The sequence below is a fragment of the Lissotriton vulgaris genome, chromosome 1_1 (assembly GCF_964263255.1).
Source record: "Lissotriton vulgaris chromosome 1_1, aLisVul1.2, whole genome shotgun sequence".
NCBI classification, from domain to species: Eukaryota; Metazoa; Chordata; class Amphibia; order Caudata; family Salamandridae; genus Lissotriton; species Lissotriton vulgaris.
Genome location: NC_141685.1, coordinates 157,049,628 through 157,062,171, shown reverse-complemented (window position 1 = coordinate 157,062,171; position 12,544 = coordinate 157,049,628).

The following is a 12,544-nucleotide window of genomic DNA, read 5'->3' as shown; positions in this document are numbered from 1 at the left end:
CAACAAGTGTAGCCAGGATTCTCTGCGGTAGTTGCAGAGACGACAGGCTATGTTGCCATCCGTACGGGCCCATTTGGGGTTAAAGTCCACGATCCTGAGGGTCAGAAGGCGAAAGTACAAAATTTTCTTTCTCGCGTAAGTGGATACTGGTTCTTGCAGGTAAGGTTGGGGTTTACCTGGAATATATGATTTGTCCAGGGCCAGAGTTAGTGGGTTTTGCCAAAGAAATGGAAGGTCAAGCCCAAAAGAAATGATCTGGACTTGGCGCTTAACAGCTTGAGCCCAGGCTGAGAATGGAATTTCGTGCAGGGGCAAACTCCTCTCGATTTTCAATGCTTCAATTGCGTGTTCTATAATGTAAGTAACAAGGACCCCCAGAAGAGTTTGATAGTTTTTGGTTCAGGGAAAAAACAATATGTGCATAAAATCAAACCATTTAAAATAGGTGTAGTTACAATAAAGGAATTCTTAACAAGAAAATTAAAAAAGGTTCATATATCATTTTAATAGTTGTTCAAATATAAAAACAAATTTGACAATACAGAAATATTCAATCAGAAATTAATATAAAACAACATCACAATTTTACAATAAAACAATACCTAAAAGAACATAAGCATTAATGTTCAACACAGACATCTAAAATTTAGCAAAAAACGTGGCAATTCAATTTGAGGGACTGTCCAAGCGATGACTTAGGCGTCTTAGCGACAAAATGGTTTTGTCAGTTTTTGGTTTAAGCTCCTTCAGGTGTTTAACTGCAGTGGCACTCTCAGAGACCCAGGTGCCCAGATAGTTGTAGGATGGGGCAGTGACGATACGGTTCTCCCCCAGAGTCCATGAAGCTTCTTTTTTATGGGGGTATTTGCCATAAATCACGATTTTAGTCTTGCACACGTTGATCCGTAAGTCATTTGCCTTATTATATGAGGCCAAGCTACTTAAGGCTCTTCGGAGCCCCACCCTAGTGTGGTCCATGATCACCGTGTTGTCTGCATACTGGAGCGTTCCCAAAGCAAGCTTCCCCAATTTTGGGGGTACTAAGTTGGCATCTTTCAGAGCTGTCCCCATGTCCGCAGTATACAAATTAAAAAGCATGGTGGCCAAGACGCAACTCTGCTTAAGGCCAGAGTTGGTGTCAATTCTAGAAGTTGTTATTGTAGAACTTAGCTTCACCTTGACCCAGGTACCCTCATAGAGCGCTTTTATGGCTTTTAGCAGCGCCTGTGGAAGCCCCCGGGAATCAAGTTTTGCCCAGAGCCGGCCAAAGGCTGTGGAGTAGTCTATGAAACAGCAGAACAGGGGCGGCTTGTTCCTCGCATTGGCCTTCTTCGCAAGGTAGGAAAGGGCTAAGATGTTGTCGAGGGTGGAGCTATGAGCCCTAAAGCCGGTCTGTGTGGGCAACAGGAGTGTGTGGGAGATAGAGAGGGTGAGAGATAAAGAGAGTGAGAGAGACAAAGAAAGGGGCGAGAAATAGAGAGAAATGGAAGGAGGGGGAACGGCACGTTATATGTACTCACCTAAAAATAGAAGAAGCAGCCAAATACATGTCAATGTGTCACATCACCAGCGAAATGGTCTGAACACCTGTGAATTTATATGTTTATTTTTAATACCTATAGACCCATGTCATGCCAATAAACAGCGCACAAGTAAGGAAAATAGTAAAGGAGCCCATATGCAAATTACAGTGACGTCACATGTAGTGACATCACAAGATGTGATGTCAGGCCCTTATACTAATTTTCACGTGAAAGGTTGACGGCCAGTTTTAAAAACACAAAACAAGAAACATAAAATAATGTAAAAATACGGTTTCAGTTTATATACATCATGTGTTTTTCCCACTATTAGTTTGTAACTAAACTCGGAAATGACTGAAAGTGTAAATATTTTTAAACAGATATGTGAAACTTTGAAATTACATTTTTAAACAATTTTCAGCAAATAAATGAAATGTGCTTTTAATTTGCATTTGTTTCCTGATGTTATTCTTTATCCAGCCCCTAAGCCCCAAAGTGGTTCACATTTACTGTGTATTAAGCAAAAGAAGGGCTAATTTTGTCAAGTTCTCTGTTCCTCTCTTGCGCCACTCACACAAACAAACAGTCGCAGGCTAAGGAGCTAGATGGAACTGAGTCAAGTTTCTAGATAATAGTGGGGGGACCCCTTCAAACTGTGGCTACCCCCCACTTGTGCCGTGCTGATAAAGCAATAGTGAATTTGAGTAATTTATGATGAATGAAATGAGAGAAAGAGAAGAAGAGAGCGAGGTGCAGGATATATTAAAGAAAATGAAAAAAGGAGACACAAGACTTTACCCTGTTCTGTGTACAAGCACTTTACGTAAACAAGCTGTGCTGTGCGTTGTGAACAGGTTGTCACCCCCTTTGTATGTAAATGAGCTTCTGTGACCAGACACCCCAGGCTCCCATCTCTTCTAGCGCGGATGATAATGTGAGCACTGTAAGGTAATCATAAACTAGGGCTATATTGAGAAATAATCGACTTTTAGGTCTCACAGCTGTGGATATGTAGTACTTTTATTAGTTTTTTAAAATTTACTTTAGCTTGCAGCAATTCTCCAGGTTACTTTTTCTCAGTATATCGCTTTCTATCGCTCTTTGCGCTCCATCAGTTAAACGTGAGGTTTGATGTAGGATTTGTTGTCAGTGTCCCTAGACCATGTTCCAATACCTTTGTCCTTGATTTGTCGGCATGTGTTTTGTCCACACACTGGTCTAGGATGGGCCTTCTCAAGGTTGAAAGCGCGGTAATAGGAATAATAAATCAGACATATTTGAAATTGTATGTAAACAAATGTGTGCCTTTCAGTTATCAGGCACCACCAGACACATCTACACATGTAATTGAGCACCAGACTAAAGTGACTCCTCCCTATATGTAAGGGGGGAGAAGGTGTGACATCCTGTGTCATGATATTCTGGACTGTGGGGATAGTTGCTAGGCCGTGAGCTGGAATAGAGACATTTGTCCATTGGTCTTAGCTTGATGATGGAAAGGGTCTCTGCATCTGTGATACTTATATAAAACTTTCTTGAGCCCCACCGTATGATGTACTTTGATTTCTGGAGGGACACACTTCCACAGACGACCATGTTAAATCTAGCTTCGCACAACCCACTGAGCATTCCTGCAGGTGTGGTACTTGATAGCAAAGGTTTATTGTCAGCGTTATTTACAGCAGATAATAAAACAATCACAATTCTTGTTGATTTAAAACGACTTAAGCACAGTTCATACAAATACTACACTTTGCGCATAATCCATGATCTGACGTAAAATGCTAGTGCAAATGGATGACGTACATCACTTTTAAAACCAATCAATTAGATAGAGCGGGCATTAGATCTTACAAAGCGTACCAGCTAACAAGCACGTACATAGGGGCAGATACCGGTATCTCCGTCTGCTTGTTGCCTACTCAGAGCAAGTAAACCCCTAGCAAGCCTGACAGCTGTCTTATAAACATCAGAAATAAAAGAAGAGCACAAGCCTGCTGCGCAGACGTTACCTAGTGTGTTAAAAAAACGAGGATTGTCCAAATAATTACAGTTTTGCTGACAGCCGGGTGGAAATTAAACCCTCAGATATGCGCCAATAGACGGCCAACACCTAAGCAAGCATTTTCTAAAGTGCAGGTACAAGAAGAAATGTGCAACAATACCTCTTGATACTCTGTCCAGTCCATAAGGTTCTCCAGTGCCTTTCAAGTGTAAGAATTGGCTTAGTAGTTTGGTTTGCCCTGTTCCCATCATGCACTGGGACAGGAACAGACTAATTTGCATATAGCCAGGTTCTGAGCTGGGATGGTGCAGTGAGCTAAAAAACGGTGTTGGAACTAGCCCTGATCTCTTGAGTGGGTGAGAGTATTCTGCTTAATTCAGAGACTCTGTCCATCACCACCCCTTGTTGTTAAATATTTTGTCCACACTAAGCGTGGAAGGGTATACTCAGACATGAGTCCCTCTCTCTTCGCTCCTGCCCTGAGTGGTCGCTCCCTTGTCTCCCCACCGAGACTCGGTATTGTAGCACTGCGCTGCCTGCATTTGACTGTGCCTATATTCTCTATCGGATCATAATTGTTTTAACTTTGTAGTGCTTGCGTAATTGTTTTAACTTTGTAGTGCTTGTGTGATTGTTTTTACCTTTGTAGTGCTTGCACCATTTCTGTTCAGATTTTGTATTACTAGCGCGATATCCCTCGGCGCCTTGCTCTACTCCCCCCCCCTCCATTTTGTCCCTGTTGTTGTTGTGCCTCCGTGTGCGCTGACCTGAGCCCACCCCGCCTCCCAGCTGAGACGCCCTCCCACTGATTAGGTACAGCGCTCCCAATCCCAGAAACGCTGTGATCTCTCTTCGCTCCTGCCCTGAGTGGTCGCTCCCTTGTCTCCCCACCGAGACTCGGTATTGTAGCACTGCGCTGCCTGCATTTGACTGTGCCTATATTCTCTATCGGATCATAATTGTTTTAACTTTGTAGTGCTTGCGTAATTGTTTTAACTTTGTAGTGCTTGCGTGATTGTTTTTACCTTTGTAGTGCTTGCACCATTTCTGTTCAGATTTTTTATTACTAGCGCGATATCCCTCGGCGCCTTGCTCTACTCCCCCCCCCCTCCATTTTGTCCCTGTTGTTGTTGTGCCTCCGTGTGCGCTGACCTGAGCCCGCCCCGCCTCCCAGCTGAGACGCCCTCCCACTGATTAGGTACAGCGCTCCCAATCCCAGAAACGCTGTGATCTCTCTTCGCTCCTGCCCTGAGTGGTCGCTCCCTTGTCTCCCCACCGAGACTCGGTATTGTAGCACTGCGCTGCCTGCATTTGACTGTGCCTATATTCTCTATCGGATCATAATTGTTTTAACTTTGTAGTGCTTGCGTAATTGTTTTAACTTTGTAGTGCTTGCGTGATTGTTTTTACCTTTGTAGTGCTTGCACCATTTCTGTTCAGATTTTGTATTACTAGCGCGATATCCCTCGGCGCCTTGCTCTACTCCCCCCCCCTCCATTTTGTCCCTGTTGTTGTTGTGCCTCCGTGTGCGCTGACCTGAGCCCGCCCCGCCTCCCAGCTGAGACGCCCTCGCCCCTCCCCCTTCCCACCATCCATATATGACAGCAGCCCAAGCGCGCAGCGTTTACGCGCAGCGACCGCGCCCAACCCGCGCCGAAGGTGCGCCAAAGGTAAGCCCGTCTACGCCCGTCCGCGCCTGGACCGCGCCCAGCGCCATACCCCCTGGCCCCCGTCCCTCCCAGCCCTCCCGCATTACCTACGATGCCGCAACCCTCCTAGCCCTTAACTCCGGTCGCTCCCCAAACTGCGTCCAAGCAGCTCCTGGACACACCCATGGACCTTACTCCTGCTACTCCTGCAAATTCAGCGGCACCGACAACTACTCCGCTACGACCACCCCACAGACTCTCGACCCCAACCACCTACAATGCATCCTTCTCAACACCCGCTCGGTCCACAGACACGCCATTGACCTATGGAATCTACTAGACACCATCTCTCCAGACGTCGCCTTCCTAACAGAAACATGGATGAACGCTTCCTCCGCCCCAGACATCACCATTGCCATCCCTGAAGACTATAAGATCACACGCAAGGACCGTTTCGGCCACACAGGAGGAGGAATCGCTATCGTCCATAAGAAATCAATCCGCATCTCTACCAGCTCTGACGCCAACCTTGCCAATTCCGAACACCTTCACTTCCAAATCCACATCGACCCCAAGACCACACTCAGAGGCACCCTCCTCTACAGACCACCAGGTCCCCGCGCGAAATTCAGTGAAGACATCACGGGCTTCATCACTCCACACGCGCTCCCCTCCAAAGACTACATCCTTCTGGGAGACCTCAACTTTCACCTTGAAAAGAACAACGACCGCAACACCACCACCCTCTTGGACAACCTCGCCAACCTCGGACTTAAACAACTGGTCACCTCCCCCACCCACATCGCAGGTCACACACTCGACCCCATCTTCACCTCCAGCAATCATATCTCCTTCAGCCACACTACGGATCTCCTCTGGACTGACCACAGCTGCGTTCACTTCACCTACAACAAGCCAAAACCTACCAACCACCTCCAACAAACTCTGCAAAGAAACTGGAACAAAATCACCACCGACCAGATCTCCGCATCGCTCCTTCTCAACACCCCAGCCCAGTCTTCTAACCCAAACCAAGCCGCCACCAACCTCACCCTATGGTTATCCAACACCGCCGACACCTTAGCACCACTGAAAAAACGTCAAAGCAAACCTGGCAACAAGAAGGCCTCATGGTTCAACGATGATCTTAAGAAGTCCAAGAAACTCTGCCGCTCCCTTGAAAAGGCCTGGAAAAAAGGCCCAACCACTAGCACCAAGGACGCCTTCAAAAACGCCACCCGCACTCACCACCAACTAATCCGAAAGGCCAAGAAAGCAGCATTCAAGGATCGACTTGACAACAACGCCCACAACAGCAAGGAACTTTTCAACATCGTCAAGGAATTTTCCAATCCCTCGGCCAACTCCAACGACATCACCCCCTCTCAAGCCCTCTGCGACTCCCTAGCCTCATTCTTCCACAACAAGATTGCAGACATCCACAACAGCTTCGACGACCAACCCGGAGACCAACCCACCCAACCATTTGCTGAACATTCTCCCCCCGTGAACACCCTCAACGACTGGAACCCAATCTCCACTGAGGACACAATCCGTCTGATGAATTCCATCCACTCAGGATCCCCCACAGACCCATGTCCTCACCACATCTTCAACAAAGCAGACTCCGTCATAGCACCGCACCTCCGAGACGTCATCAACTGCTCCTTCAACTCCGCCACCTTCCCGGATGACTGGAAACACGCCGAACTCACCGCCCTTCTGAAAAAACCCACAGCGGACCCCACCGAACTCAAAAATTACCGCCCCATTTCGCTCCTTCCATTCCCGGCCAAAGTCATCGAGAAAGCTGTCAACAACCAACTCGCCGCTTTCCTCGAAGCCAACAAATCCCTTGACTCCTCACAATCTGGCTTCCGAGCAAAACACAGCACTGAGACCGCCCTCATCGCAGCAACAGACGACATTCGAACTCTACTAGACAATGGAGACACAGTCGCCCTCATCCTCCTCGACCTCTCTGCAGCATTCGACACAGTCTGCCACAGCACCCTTTTACAACGCCTCAATAACATCGGAATACAAGGAAAAGCACTTGAATGGATCACCTCGTTCCTCACCGGAAGAACCCAGAGAGTCCGCCTTCCACCATTCAAGTCCGAAGCCACTGAAGTCATCTGTGGAGTACCACAAGGATCCTCACTCAGCCCCACACTCTTCAACGTATACATGAGCCCCCTCGCAGCCATCGCCCACCAACACAACCTCAACATCATCTCTTACGCGGATGACACTCAACTAATCCTTTCTCTCACCAATGACCCCAGCACCGCCAAAACTAACCTACACGAAGGAATGAAAGAAGTTGCCGAATGGATGAAACAAAGCCGTCTGAAACTGAACTCAGACAAAACAGAAGTCCTCATCTTAGGTACATCCCCCTCTGCATGGGACGACTCTTGGTGGCCGGAAGCCCTTGGAAAAGCACCCATCCCGACAGACCACGCACGGAACCTAGGCGTCATCCTGGATTCTTCACTCTCAATGAACAGACAAGTCAGCGCCGTCTCCTCATCCTGCTTCAACGTTCTTCGCATGCTCAAAAAAACATTTCGCTGGATCCCCACCGAAACCAGAAAAACAGTCACCCACGCTCTGGTCACGAGCCGACTGGACTACGGAAACACCCTCTACGCAGGTACTACCGCTAAACTCCAGAAGAAACTCCAACGAATCCAAAACGCCTCAGCCAGGATCATTTTAGACATCCCGCGCAACGAACATATCTCTGGCCACCTGAAAGACCTCCACTGGCTACCCGTCAATAAGAGAATCACTTTCCGACTGCTAACCCACGCACACAAATCACTCTACGACATCGGACCAGAATGCCTCAACTCACGACTGTCCTTCTACACCCCCCCGCCAACTACGCTCTTCCAACCAAGCCCTCGCCACTGTACCTCGCATCAATAAGACCACCATGGGAGGCAGATCCTTCTCATACCTGGCTGCCAAAACGTGGAACTCACTCCCCGCTGACCTTCGCCTTACTCAGAACCACCTAGCATTCAGAAAGCAACTTAAAACGTGGATATTCGACAAATAATCCCCCTCCCCTTCCTAAGCGCCTTGAGACCCTTTGGGTATGTAGTGCGCTATATAAATTATCTGACTTGACTTGACTTGACCTTGCTCATTGCACCATCAGGATTCAAGCAAGCCAGGCCGACGACGGCTGAAATGCTAGAAACCGGTCCCCGGAAGCTTGTTTCCTTCCCAGTGTAAGAATTGGCTTAGTAGTTTGGTTTGCCCTGTTCCCATCTTGCACTGGGACAGGAACAGACTAATTTGCATATAGCCAGGTTCTGAGCTGGGATGGTGCAGTGAGCTAACAAACGGCGTTGGATCTAGCCCTGATCTCTTGAGTGGGTGAGAGTATTCTGCTTAATTCAGAGACTCTGTCCATCACCACCCCTTGTTGTTAAATATTTCATGTTATGAAGGCAAATATGTCAAAGGAGGAGCACAGCCCCCAGAGATAAACGGAAAATTTAAAAACCATCACTACAGTTGGTTTATGGTTTGAACCCACTTCCTTCGCTGCTGTCTATAGCAGGTCTGCATATACGAAGCAACTGCCTGGCAAATCTCCATACGATCAGTTCTTTAACATAAGAAAAGTACTGCACTGCTGCATCTCAGATTACGTGTTAGAAAAAGTGGACGTAGGTAGTACCTTCGGATTTTATGCGACATATAACCCAGCAGCTTAAAATGCATAAATGACTCAGGGCCCCCTTATGTACGGGGACATGTGTCAGATCCGCCTCCAGGGGCTATACCCATAATTTAGTTAAGGTCCGCACCTGAAGAGTTCCTAATCTGAACATGAGATATAAAGCCATTTTCTCAACAGGGAACAGCAAGTCCATGAACTGCTCCAGGCGCGGTTCACATTTTACTTTCTGGTAATTAGTCGGAAGGATGCCTTTCCTTGCTTCTTGCTTGCTCCACATGAATGCACAATATTTTTTTAACCAGTTCTAGTGTTGCCTTATTCATCAGTTCCAGATGATTCTATTTCTCTACTCAACTAGTGTATGTTAGAATGTTCTCAGCATGCTTGAACCGGAGTAAATTATTGTAATCCTGCATCGGCGCAGTTCCTGCGGAACCATACTATATGATGCAAAGGATAGATTTGACCACATTCGCCTCCATTATCTTACGGGGTGAGATCCTCCGGTGAACCCCAGCTCAGCTCTTAATACTGTCATTGGGGTACCGGGACCCAGGTTTAGTACATGTTACAAGAAGATGTTTCCCAGTTTAAGAAGAGCCTGAACTTTCGTAAAATCCCACAGTTCAGCACCATAAGGGCAGGCCACACGTGCATTTTTCTTGAATGCATCAGTGCTAGTTTTATTGGTCTCTTGCTGCTTGAGTTATCAAAATGTAGAATAGTGGCGTCAAGTTTTTTTCCGCCTTCGCCATATGAGCTTTCCAATATAAATGGTCATCCATTCGTATGCAGAGGTAGTCATGTTTTAAGTCGCTTAGTTGGTTTACCATTAATCCTGAATGTCAACAATACCTTTGATTTAGGAATAATTATCATATATTTTTCTCTTTATTGATTATTAACTTCTGTACTTTACAGAATAGCTCGAAGCCTTCCAAAAGCTGATGCATTGATTTTTCAGTACGCGCTAATATAACTGCATCATCTGCAACCAGCGGGATCGAAATATTTTCCTTCTCCAATATCGGAACATCAAGACGAAGATTCCAGAGAGAATCAGTTCCACTGATATGTATGTTGAATAAAGCTGGGGCAAGTACGCAACCCTGCCCAACGCCAATGTTTATTTCAAACTTCTCTGTGCATTCTTCTTTTACACCAAATCTTACTCTGGAATGATTGCCGCTGCAGATCCTTTCGGATACTCAAATAGTTGCTTGGGATCCTCCTTCCTGTAGAAGACTCAGAAGGACGGAGCGGCGACAGAATCGAATGCTATTTTTAGGTCTCTTAAGACTAAGTAGAACGGGTAGTTTCCAGGGACACAAACTTCATACAGATCATGTACAACCTCAGAGCCTGTTCGATTCTACTTTGGCCTTTTCAGGCTCCAGCCTGAGGGCTAGAGGCAATATTCTCCTCCTCTGTCCAGGTCTTGAGTCATGACTGTAATAGTTTCCCAAAGATTTTCCTGATGTTGCCTAATTGGGAAATTAGCCGATAGTTGGAGGGGTCATCTCTCCACCCCTTTCTTGTGAATCGCCACAGTTATGGAAGACTTCCATGATTCTGGAACCACACCAAGAGTCATAAATAATGCTGTTAAAGACCCTGAAGCACTGAACGTCTGAACTGGCCATCCCTCCGCTCCTCTGAATCCATGCAATAACGCTTAGTGAAGGTGTGGAGGATAAGCCCATGTCACTGCACAGTAAATCTCAGCCACAGGAACACCCCTGACAAGTACTGATGCGGGGGACTCTGCTCTGGGGGACTGAGCGCAGATTCTCTCAGTCAGTTCCTTTTTGATGCACAAGATGATGCAATAAGATAAGGTCCTCTTCTGGGCAGAGGTGCCCTTCTTGAAGCTTCTACAGTCCGCACCCAGGGTCAATATAAAAATAGACTTCCTCTTGGGGCTCTTACTGATATGATCACATCCTTACTTGCCCGCATTGCTGCTCTGCTGTTTGTGCTGCTGCCTGGGCCCTGTTGGGATATTGTGGCACCACCACAGGACTCGATATTATTTCTACTCTGTTCCTGAACACGGACCACGGACTGCCTGGACTCCATCTCCCACAGGGCATTACGATCTCGCGTGAAGAGAAGCGCCAGCCAGCCAGCCACCAGGTCCATAAAACTCTCTGGGGGATCCCACGGCGCGGGTGCCAAGGGCGGGCCCGTCTTTGCCCATCAAAGCCCGGAGGAGGCTGGTCTGGGCCCCCCTCTAACAAGTGGCCCTACATCATACCACTTCTATAACGACCTTCAGGTACAGATTTTAATTATAACTTTCTGTTGATTCGTGTTAAGCGGGATTGATACTTAACGTCGTGGTGGAGTGACTATCTGACGGATGTATGACACTACAACACATACTTTTACAACGCATACCATTACAACACATTTATTACAACGCAACTACCATTACAACGAAAGTTTTTACAACGCATACCATTACAACTCAAAGTAATAATTATAATTAAAAACTAGCATTACAACGAAAACAAATATACTGCATACCATTACAACGCTTATAAAATTAATAATAAATATATTTTAATTTTGTAAAATAACTCCTGGGACGGGATGCAGGGAAAATAGGGGTTTTGGGTGGGGAAGTGTATTAAAATGTAGTAAGAAACTGAACAATAATTATTAAAAATATCATTTTAATTTTAACAATTAATACTCAAGTATTAAAATAAATACTCGAGTATCAGACAACATAACAAAATATATATATTTTTTAAATATACAAAAATACATCCTAGATTGGGATATCCAAATATAAAATGATTTTGGTTGAGGAAGTGTATTACAACACGGAAATGATTTAATAAATTTTTTTTTAAATAACAAGCATATCTACAAAAGGTACTCGAGTATTAAAATTAATACAAGTATTAAACACATTTTTCAAATATAATAAACAGTTTGATAAATCTTCAGAAATTGATTTTCGAAAGATATTAATATTACAATAATATAAAGGAAACACATAAAGGAAACTCTGCCGAAAAAAATTACCAAAGCATAAACATAGCCGCCATTTTAGAAACAAAGGAAAAAATTAGTCCTACAACTCTTTTCATGAAGCAAACACCAAGCCAATCAAAACAAAATGGAGGACTAAACGCAATTTGAAGCATAAAACACTCTCTTTTAAATAGTTAATTTAAATTATACGTTTCCAGATCAAACAAATAAGAAAAAATACACATTTAAACGATGCTTTAATCGAAAATTATGATGACACTCACAAAAACCTATAAATACAAGTAAGACAACATTTTGAAATCAGTAGTTATTCAACTACCAGAGAGAGCAGACTAGAGCCAAAAAATACAACTCCTTTCGTGGAAACAAGTAAGTATAAGTTAAAACACAATAGAAGATAGCATTTATAAAAATAATTTCAGACTTAATTTTAAATGTTAAACATTATATTTCAGATTTCTACAAACGTTGTCAACTCTTCAAAAATTCTTCTCGACATTTGAAAATACTGACAATAGCTGTAAGTACTGTATTTTGTGCAACTTATTGTATGATAATTGAGTAACTTGTTATGTGCTGTGTCCTCTGACCTCATAAAGAGTCCAGAGGGGTTGTGTTAGTAATAAATACATATATATTTTATTTATAACCTGTGTGG